This window comes from Miniopterus natalensis, chromosome 1 (assembly GCF_054644295.1).
Source record: "Miniopterus natalensis isolate mMinNat1 chromosome 1, mMinNat1.hap1, whole genome shotgun sequence".
Taxonomy (NCBI): Eukaryota; Metazoa; Chordata; class Mammalia; order Chiroptera; family Miniopteridae; genus Miniopterus; species Miniopterus natalensis.
Genome location: NC_142081.1, coordinates 88012976 through 88023819, shown reverse-complemented (window position 1 = coordinate 88023819; position 10844 = coordinate 88012976). Strand labels below are relative to the sequence as shown.

Here is a 10844-nt window from a genome sequence, read left to right as displayed (position 1 = left end):
ATATGTAACTAGGGCCCTCCCAAACACCCAGAACAGAGTGGGGAGGGCACCTGTTAGAGACAGAGACTATGCTGTATCCTCAGGGCTCCTCAGGTCCCCAGCCCCAATGCCATGGAGTGATCTGTCCTTTCACAGACCCCTGTGAGGTCCCAATATCAGAATCCATCCATCTTTTCCTCTCAGTCACAGCCCATTCAACTCACCACCCAGCTTTCAAGGTCCCCTCTTAACAGGGAGCAGCCCCCTCTCCAAATAAGCCTGAGGAAAGCTGGAGGTGCTTCCTGGGAGGAGGGTGTTCTGGGGGTGAGCCACTTTTTGGGTCCCCCTTCAGTCCCTGACCAGGCGATAAATGTGGTGCTGGGCCCCCCTCTCACTGGTGGAGCCTTCAAAGACGTAGGCAGTGCAGAGCAGCAGCTCCCGGGCGTCTCGATTGGTCGCCACCTGGAGGACGGTGAAGTTCCGCAGGGCACTGTTCATCACGCGGCGCTCAGGCGGCTGCCGCAGCCCGTGCAAGAAATGCAGCAGGCACTCACGCGCGGGTGGCGCAGCAGGCGGGGCGCGAACCCGCCGTCCTCCAGCCGCGGCGCTCCGGCTCCGCTTTCTCCGCCGCCGCTTGCCGAAGGAGCGGACCTTGGAGGGACAGGTGAGGGTGCTGTGCTCCAGGCTCTCATACCGGCTGCTCGGGCCATAGAAGCCGCCGCTGCTGCCGCCTCCTCGCCACTCGCGCCCCAGTTCAGGTCCGCCCAGACCTTGACCAGGAAGAAAGCGTGGGGGCCAGATCACGCAGCTCCCGCAGACCACCCTTTTTCTCAGGGAATTTGTCATAGATCTGTCGGACATCCACACTCTCGAGGGGGGGCGCCCCAGGGCCGGGGCAGTGCTGGCTGATGTGTACAAACAGTGGCCTCTGGTCAGAGTCTCCTGCATCCGGGGTTCCGCAGGGCCGCGAGTTCCACCAGCTGGCACCGGGCAGCGCCCAGGGCGCGAGCCTGCCAGGCTGCGGTCACCGAGCGGGGGGAGGGGGCAGGGCAGGGGGTGAGAGGGCTTCGGGGGGCTCCTACCCTGGGAGGTCAGTAGATGGGGGGTCAGTGACAAGGAGAACGGTGTCTGCGAGAATGGCTTCACATCTGGAACATTCCAGGGGGTCCCAGAGGCCCCTGACCAAAACTGGAAAAGCTCAGAGGCCTGAGGACCAGCGGGACCCAGTTTGGCCTGCAGAGAAGGTGCCGAGATGAGCTGGGCCGAGGCCATGGTGGCCATGGTCTGGAAAGCCTTATCCTTGGAAACCTGGCCCACATTCAGGGCCTTGAGCTTGGACTGGATTTCCCTCGATTTCCTTCGGGCCAAGACCTGGATGTGACTAGAGACCTGTTTACGAGTCCGGGTCTCCCCGTTCCCAGCTTGATGTAGCGGGCAACCAGTTCATTCCGACCGTACATCTTGCTTTGCTCAGACAGGATGATTTTCCGCCGGCCACAAGGCGGGTAGATGGCCAGGGCCTCCTGGAAGCTCTGCTCGATGTCTGGACTCCAGACACCCTCTGCATCTGGGCCCCCATCTCCTCCAGCCCCCTCACTGCCACCGGTGCCCTCCTCACTTCCTTCCTCACTGCCTGTCCAGGCGCTGCCATCGTCCAGGGGGGCCCCAGCCCGGGGTTCCCCCATCTGGGCCTCCTGGCCTGGGGCTGGGGAGCCGAGAGCAGAAGAAGAGTCTTAACAGAAAGATGGGGGCAACCCTGAGGACTTGCAAAAGTTTTGGTTTTATCATAAGACCACTGAGTAACTTTGATCTGGGAAGTAAAATAACAAGATTTGTAAGTTAGAAAAATCACTCAAGCAAGAGCAATGCAGAGAAGCCATTAGAGAGGACAAGGCTAGAGGCAGTAGAGTGGCAGGTAGCTTTGCGGTGTGACAGCTGATGCAGACTAACCCAGAGCAGGGTCAATGGAGAGGAGGGGCAGATGGTAAGAGCAATTGGCTGACAAAGAGTCAGTCAGACTTGGTGATGGATGGGATGTGGAGGGGAGGGGCAAACTCTCTCCAGCCCTCCCCTGAAACCTACCAGATTTCTAGATAATCCTGCAGTCAGTTAGACTTTCTCTTAGTCAAACCAGAACAGCATTCTTGCAGCCACACTCTGACACTCTCAAGCAAAATAACAAGAACCATTTAGTTTCCAAATCAAGCAACTGTTGATTGCCTTGTCTTTGGAAATCAGTATTCCATTCACATTACTGCAAGTGCCTGCTGATGAATGTGTCTTGAACAGATGCTAAAATGTTTGGGGTAAGTAGGGTGCTCTGTAAACAAGGTTAGAATCTTCCCATTACAATTTTCTAACACTATATACCTGGCATCTTTGCTAAATGAAACTGTTAGATATCATCTGCCATAAATCCTCCTTAAATGGCTAATGTAGCATAAAATTAAGCGAATTGAAGCAAAACAAAATACATAATAAACATGGGCAAAAACAGTGACTATGATAGCAGCTTTGCATATGGAGTACAAAATCAGATTTTCTTTTTGGAACACCTGGCCAATTCTTCTATTTTAAGTGTAATCCACAAAACAAAATAAAGGATATTTACTAAATTTTGTTGTAAAGTAAAAATTCACTGATTATAGAAACGGCAATAACGGGATCACACAAAGATCCTAGTTAAGGTTGTCTCTGATTTCGGAAAGGTGGTTTTGAAACTGCGTGTCTTGTAAGTGTGTACAGATCTTCCACATCAAATACTGAGGAGAAACCTCACTGCTGGGGCCAATCACCAAAGAAGTAAATTTTTCCATCCTCTGCAATGCTTTTCCACTTCTTTGCCCTCGCTCAACTTAAGGCTTAGGTAATCCTGAGTAATGACAACAACTAACATACACTGTGTGTTTACTATGAGCTAGATGTGGTCTTTGCATATATTACTTCAATTAATCCTTTTGACAATCCTATTGAGGCAGGAACCGCCCCCATTTTAGGAAGATTCCCCATTTCAGGTATCAGGTTACCCGCCTGAATGTACATGTGACCTTATCTGACCTCTGTAACCCCGCCCACTATTTTCGGGCCACAAGCAGGCCCAACCTCCGACCCTATAAAGCTGACCCAAGCTCTTTGTTCGGGGCCCAGAATTTGGAGACTGGGACCACATGCGTTAATAAAGGTCTCCTTTCGCCTCCTCCGGTGTGCGGCCTGAGTCTTTTCCGCTACACTATGAGGCAAGTACGTACTATTACTACTCACACTTTTTGGCTAAGGAAACTGAGACACAGAGAAGTTTACTAATTTGCCGAAATTCATCAGGCTAGGGAGGGAGTGGCAGAGTGGGGATTCAGACCTCAGTACTCTTAACTGCGTTTCTGTACTGCCTCTAATTGGGAGGAGACGCTTGGTGACCACAGGCCTGATATCATGCCTTGGATTTATAACTTAAGCATAGTCTCCTGCATGAGAAACAAGAAAACCTACTACATTCCTTTTATCAGTAAAATATAGCTAGAAAATATAATTTAAAAGCAAGATTTCATTTACAATGATGACCCCACCACCACCAAAAAAAGGCTCAAAATACTTGGGCATTAATTTAACTTAGGAGCCAAGAGAGCTAATAATGAAAGCTGCAACATCAAAGAGAAGACTTCTTAAGCGGAGCCCACCATCATTAAGCCGTACAAAGGTAGCCCTAGCTGGTCTGTCCCCATGGCTGGAGCCCTGGCCCCCAGGCTGAAGGGTCCCGGTTCTTTCCGCCTAATGGCAGGTACCTCGCTAGCAGGCTCCATCCCCACCTGCGTCTGGGCAACCAATTGGTGTCTCTCTCTCCATTCTCTCTGAAAAAGCAATGGAAAGAATATCCTCTGGTGGGGATTTAAAAAAATGTGAATAAAAAAATAGATGCCCTGAGAGAGGCAAGGGGCTGGTCAACACACCCATGCTCTTCCCTTCCTTCAGCGTGACCCCCAGATTCCTGCAGGCGGAACCAGAGCAGGAAACCCGGGAATTCGTCCTCGGTTCCGATTCTCCCAGGCGCCCACGGCGCTTGAGGAAGAGGAAGGAGGGCAAACGCGCAGCGGCAGCCCGAATGCTGCAGCACGTCAGGGGGGCGGACCAAGCGCCAAGATCACGGCGAAGGCGCTCAACCAATCGGAGCGGAGGCGCTCCCGGAGCCTGCCGGAAGGAAACAGGAAGGAAAACTTTGCACCAATAGAAAGGAGCGGCGCCCGGCGGGCGGGCGGGGCTCAGCGGCCGAGCGTGGACCTAGGATCCAGATTTCCGTGGGATTCCGGGTCCGCCGGTCAGGGCACGTGCCCCAGTTGCGGCTCCATCCCCGGTGGGGATTGCGCAGGAGGCAGCCGGTAGGTGATGACTCTCATCATTGATGTTTCTCTCTCTCTCCCTTCCTCTCTGAAATCAATAAAGATATTAAAAAAAGTTGAAAAGAGCTGAGAACCACCTCCAAGCGGTTAGCAAAATTGACAATGGTTAGGTCCCTTCGTTGTGACCGTAGTTACAATGGCCACCGCAGTTGCTTCGCTGACTTGGAATGGGCGACAAGGAAGCCGCCTTGGCTTCTTGGTGGGGCCGCAGAGCGACCTGGCAAACGATTTTAAGTTGCCGCGGCCGAGGGCTAATTGCCGCCGCTCACCGCAGGGTTTCGCAGCTGGCCTTGGCACAGGCAGGGCTTTGGCGGAGGGCAGAGGAGCCCGGGCAGGCGCGGCGCGGGGCCGGTGGAGGGCGGGCGGGGCTGCTCGGCCCAGGGCGGAGGCGGCTCGCCCGGCGCCTGCGCGAGCGGCGCTCTCCTTACTGGCGTTTTGGTGACCCGGTGAGTCGCGTCTTGTGGATCACCAAGTAATTTGCGCGGGCCACGTGTTCCTCCGGTCTCTGTCTTAAGAGGCATTTGGGTGGCTTTTTTTTTTTAAAGGGGATTTCAGTCTCCGCGTGGTTTTGGATCCAGACTTGAAGAATGGTTCGTGAAGCCGGATTGGGTGACACAGCGTCATTACAGCATTTTATTGACCATGAATTCTTGTGACGCACCAGAATCGACTCCCATGCAAAGTGCATCCTCAAGGCTTAAAGATGATAGGTGCCAGCCCTCTGCACCAACAATTAAAATTCCTCAGGAAGCCGAGGTCATTTCTCCTGACTCCACCTCGGAGGAAAATCCCCCAGGGTTCACAGTTGCCGGAAGATGGTGCTCCTCAGAAGGTCGCATTCCTTCTGCATAAACGGGACTTCATATAGTTTAACTCCCCTATATGAATTCTCCCATACATGCAAATCTCAAAGTGTTCTAAACTTCTGAGCGCATTTATTGCTGCTCAGAAGCAAAAAGGACTTGCTGTGGAAGTGGGAGAAGACTTCAACATCGAAGTGATTTTCTCTACTCTCCGAGGAATGAAAGGAACACTGAGACCCTGGAGCATTTCTTGTCCAGATTCTGTCAGAATCTCAATTGCCATCTGAGAACAGAGAAGGTAAAGTGCTGTGGACTGGTTTGTTTCTGCTGTCTATATGGAGACAGTCTTTTGGAGACTGTTTCAGATTTCACCTGTCTACCCTTATTCCTTGCAAACAGAGCAGAGACTCTTACAGCCATAATTGGAACCTGGTTTCATAAAACTTTTGACTGTTATTTCAGTCCCTAGCAATCAACGCGTTTAATCTCTCCTGGATGCCTGCTATGTGGACTGCATGTAAAACGGACCGTTATGCGGCTACTACTGAATTTCTTTGGTCTGTACCTTGTAGCTCTCGAGGTCTGGACATTTCTTATGTCATACATCCAGAGGATGCAAAAGTTGTGTGGCACAGTGTCCACAAAACACCTGGGAAAGTTACCAAGGAGGAAGCTGGTTTATTCATGGACCGTCTCTATTCACATTTCCATAGGCATTTCAAAAGTCAGTTATCAGCCACGAGATTGGTTAGTGTTTCAATATCTATAGCTTTGGCACATGCTGATGGAAAAATAAAGATTCTGTGTCATAAATACCTTATTGGAGTGTTCGCATATTTGACAGAACTGGCAATTTTTCAAATTGAGTGAGACCTTGTGGGGACTATAAGATATGGATTATATACCTTTTTCTCTATTATTTTCCTAATTGCTATTATGAGAGAGACTGCAGGAGAAATAGCCATCTGTATCTGCACCTGTTTTTTTCACAGTGCCTTTGGAGTTGCTCAGATGGAAGCTAAAAAGGATATAGAGGAACAATGAAGGTGGTAGTGGGTGAACCACAGCCAGGTGCTCATGTAATAGTCAAGCTGATCTAGGATGCCAGTCTCTAGAAAATGCTGAGTTGTTAATTTGTTGGCCATCTTTCTAAAAAATATGTAATGTACATTATGTCAAACTTTTAGGATACAAATGAGATAGTGCTAATAATGAATATTTTTTATTTGGGTCTTTAAAAACTGTGCTCCTATTTAAGCATGTTAGATTTGCATTCGTAGAGAATTTTGTCTTCTAAAACATTTTCCTAGCATCATTTTGCTGTAGAGAACTAGCAATAAAAAATCTCCAGAGGAAACTAAAGATTAATAAACATTTTTAAGCTGCTAATGTGCTTCTGTTTTTAATATTGTTCTGTTCTTACTGCAGTGTTGAATTAAATACTCATTTTTAAAATGAAGAAGAAAAAAAAAAGAAGCCCAAATTTCATTCCCAGAGTGATTCAGAGTAGATGAATTAAGAGTTTATATGAGGAGAAACAGAAAGACTCTATCTACAAAAGTACTCAGCTTCAATAGCAATTAAAGGAAAAGCATTTAAAATTATTGAAGTTATGCCTTGACCAGTGTGGCTTAGTTGTTTGGGTGTCCTCCCACGCACCAAATGGTTGCGTTTGATTCCCTGTTAGGGCACATGTCCCAGCTTTGGGTTCAAACCCGTGATTGATGTTTTTTCTCTCCCTCTTCCTTCTTCTCTCTCTCAAAATCTTTAAAAAGCAAACAAACAAAAAATATAATTACTGAAGTTACTATTACCATAAATAAGTGAGAACTTCTTAATTAGCTTTGTCACCCTAGTCCTACCATAAGGAAAAAAGTGATAGGCAAAACATGGAAACACAAATAGAAAAAGATTTTGACTGCACTATTTTACAACTCCTTAGGGGCAGATTAAGTTGTAGATTTTTTTTTTTTGTCTGGTAGAGATGCACATAACTTCTGTTCAGTAGAAAAGAGAATGCCAAAGGTTACAGTTGATGGCCTTGCAGGATACTAAGCTGTTCATAAATCCCTGACTCCTTAAATGCTCCTTGATCCCATTTTTAATTAATTAACGGATTTATTTATTTGTTAATCCTCACTGAGGATATTTTTTTTCCATTGATTTTTAGAGTGGAAGGGAGAGGGGGAGAGAGAGAGAAATATGGATGTGAGAGAGACACATTGATTGGTTACCTCCTGCATGCACCCTGACTGGGGCAGGGGATCAAACCTGCAACCCAGGTACGTGCTGTTGACTGGGAATTGAACCCGGGACCCTTCAGTGCATGGGCTGATACTCTAACCACTGAGCAACACCAGTCAGGGCTCCTTGAGCCAATTTTAACATCTCATTGGTTCCATGATCAGCTAATGTGTTTAATAACATTTTTGGTATGAGCTTATTTTATGTTTCCAAGATAGTCAAGATTTTACCTTTCTGAAAATTTACTTCAGCCCTTTCAGAAGTCATCCCATTGAGATGTTTAAATGGACTTATCTGACAGAGCCAATTAAACTGCCTTGCTTTGGAAGTGTACCTATGAGTTGCTTAAGCATAGACATGCCATTTCTTGGCTTCCAGAGTGATTCTCAAGCAGTGGTAAAACTAACTGTACTGATTCTGGTGGGTTTTTGTTTTCCCCCCCAATTTTGTGGTTTTGTTTTTGTTTCTGGTTCATTCAAGGCCAAGCAATTATTCTCTACTGATGGCAGCAATGATTAGAAAATTTGCTGATATGGTCTGATGATTTAGAATCTCTGTTGGATGGATGAGAAAGACGTATTCTCTATTATTGGATGACAGATGACAGAGAATCTGATTTGTCTTTTTGTTTGTCTGTTTGTGAGCTCAATTCAATCAACCAGGTATTTGATGCCCACTATGAAGGAATTCCTTGAGATCAGGATAGGTGAGCTTTTGTGTTTCTGTTTATTTTTGATCCATGGCTGAAGTCATACAACTGAAGCTATAAGCTCTCTTTGTATTTATGTCTATAATTTAGCATAACCTTTGCCTCTAATTGTGCAAGTGTGAAATATTTCTCTACATCTCTTAAGTTTAGACACCTATTTATCACTATCTGATAGTTTATAGAGATAATAGGTGCCTAAACAAATAAAATATTCAAAAAATTTATAGAAAATAAACAAACTGTACCTTTAATACTTTAACTGTGCTGAACTTTTAGGGGAAAATTACTCTTATAGAAACTGCTAGCTCAGAAACATTTTAAAAATCCAGATCAGACTGATTTGACAATTTTGATTTAAGAAAGAAAATAAACAGTTTTATATTTTTTCTCTGACTATCAGTACTAACTACACTGTAAGCATACATTTTACTTTTTCATAAGATTCAGGTTTATTTTCTCATAAAGAAATCAGTTAACTGGAACTTCATAAATTTCTTTTTTTCTCCTCATTCTGTCATATATTTCTTTAATTTTCTTAAAATAAGCATGTACTATGGAAATTCCACACAAATGATTAAGAATAACTCTAATGCAGAGCTCCTTACACCATCCTGAACCATAATAGACTGTTGAAATGACAAGCCCAAACCATCAACATTGATAATCAAATAGACATCTAAGGTGAATGACACTGTTGCTGGTCTGACCAGCACACCTTGGGGCTCATCACAGAACCATGTCTCTAAGGATCTCTGAATCGCCTGAGAAACTCCTATACAGGCCTCTTGGTCAACTCTAGCCCCACTTTGCTATCTAACTAATGACTGACAGCTCTCTGTGGCAACGTTTATTTTCATAAATTTCTTATATTGGTTATTTCTGAAATAAGCTAGCATTACTCCTATAAAATGTTTAAGATTAATAAAATGTATATTTGTGTTCAAATAAATGGAATCATAATTTCAACTAAGTTTTCGTGACAGTATGGCTTATAGTATGCCAGCTTAAACAAAATTTCCAAAATTCTTAGGTAACTTAAAAACTTGGACTAATAGTAAATCAATTTAATTTATAATAATCTTTTGATACATGAATGATTTCTAAGTATGACTGAATACTGAACACTGATTACTAAGCATGATCTTAAGTTTTTGGTTTTTTCTTTGGGGTTTTTTGTGTTGTTGTTTTTTAATATGTAATGAGTGATTATATCTTTGGGTCATGGTAAGGAATGTATTCATTTTGCCACTTTAAGAAGGTGTGCAAAGAGGCACTGGCCAGGTAGCTCAGTAGGGTAGAGCATCCCGATACACCAGTGGGTGTGATTCCCTGTCAGGGCACATACAAGAATCAACCAAGAATCAATTTTTTTTTCTCTCTCTCTAAAATCAATCAATACAATTTTTTTTAAAAAAAGGTGTATGTGTGTAGCTATTATGAGATGTGGTATATGTATCTGTGAGCTTTGCTAAACTGCTGAAATGCTCATATGTAACAAACAGTTCTTAATGATCTGCGCCTAGCCAGTTTGCTTAGTGGTTAGAGCATCAGTCAGTGGACTGAACGGGCCCAGGTTCAATTCCAGCCAAGGACACATAATCGGTTGCAGGCTCGATTCTGACCCTGGTCAGGGCTCGTGCAGTGCAGGAGGCAACCAATCAATGTGTCTCTCTCAAATCGATGTCTTTCTCTCTTTCCCTCCCTCCCTCCCTCCCTTCCACTCTCTCTGAAAAGCGATGGAAAAAAATCCTCAGATGAGGATAAAAATAAATAAATATAAATAAATAAATAAATAAATAAATAAATAAATAAATAAATAATACATAAATAACACTGGCAGGAATAAACGTAGGATAGATGAAGGGGTGGTCCAATCAGTGATCTGGAAGACAGGGTTGGAAAAAACACCCATTCTTTTAAAACTATAGCTAACTCTCAATTTAGTAGCGTATGCTCTTATAAACTGAAACTTCTGTACATTTTTAAATGTGAAAACTTCTAAACTTTGGTACATTTTTAATGGCATCTGATTCTCACTGACCCCTCAGAATTCAGAAAACACTTTTACTGAATATCCTTACTGTTCATAACAATAGTTATTTGTGCAGGTTAATAATTTGTCCTTATTTTTACCTGAAAATAATGGGAAAATCAACTGTGCAGTGAAGAACATATTTGAGAATGATTCTTATTTGTAAGGTCTAAGTATGTACTGCAGGTGAAATCTGGTAAATACAGTGTTTTGTGCTTGGTAGTTGCTCAATATTGTATGGCTTTTAAGCTTTGCAGAGCAAACTCAGTTTGGCCTAATAGTTAATTTCCTTGCTACACTTATGTAGATAACGAAACTAATAAAATTTTATGAGACCAGTCTTTTTGTATCAAGAGTAATCTTTGGAGATTATTTCTGATTGCAGATGAAGGAAACTGTCAGAGTATATGCAAAACTTGGAAATAAGCAAAAGAGATTTCTGGGTATTGTTTCTGTACAGTGCTAGGCTTGTACTTTGATTTACTTTCTATCAGTTGAACTATTTTACAACTCTTTACAGGTTACCCTGAAGATGTCTGGTAGAGATGCAAATAGTCTGTCTGGTGAGAAAGATAATCACAAGAGTTATAGTTTATTGCTCCATAGGTATTAAATAGTTTTTATCTAACCCAGCCATCTTATCCTAACAATTCTTTATTAAATTGCCAGTAGATACCCAGCTCTGC

General features: G+C 44.3%; 2 pseudogenes; one reads left to right on the top strand and one right to left on the bottom strand.

Annotated features, from left to right (window-relative positions):
* Positions 1–309: 309 nt before the first annotated feature.
* On the bottom strand, positions 310–1691 carry LOC107524417 (transcriptional enhancer factor TEF-4 pseudogene; annotated as a pseudogene).
* Positions 1692–4929: 3238 nt separating this feature from the next.
* Positions 4930–7347, top strand: LOC107524424 (centromere protein L pseudogene; annotated as a pseudogene).
* Positions 7348–10844: the final 3497 nt, after the last annotated feature.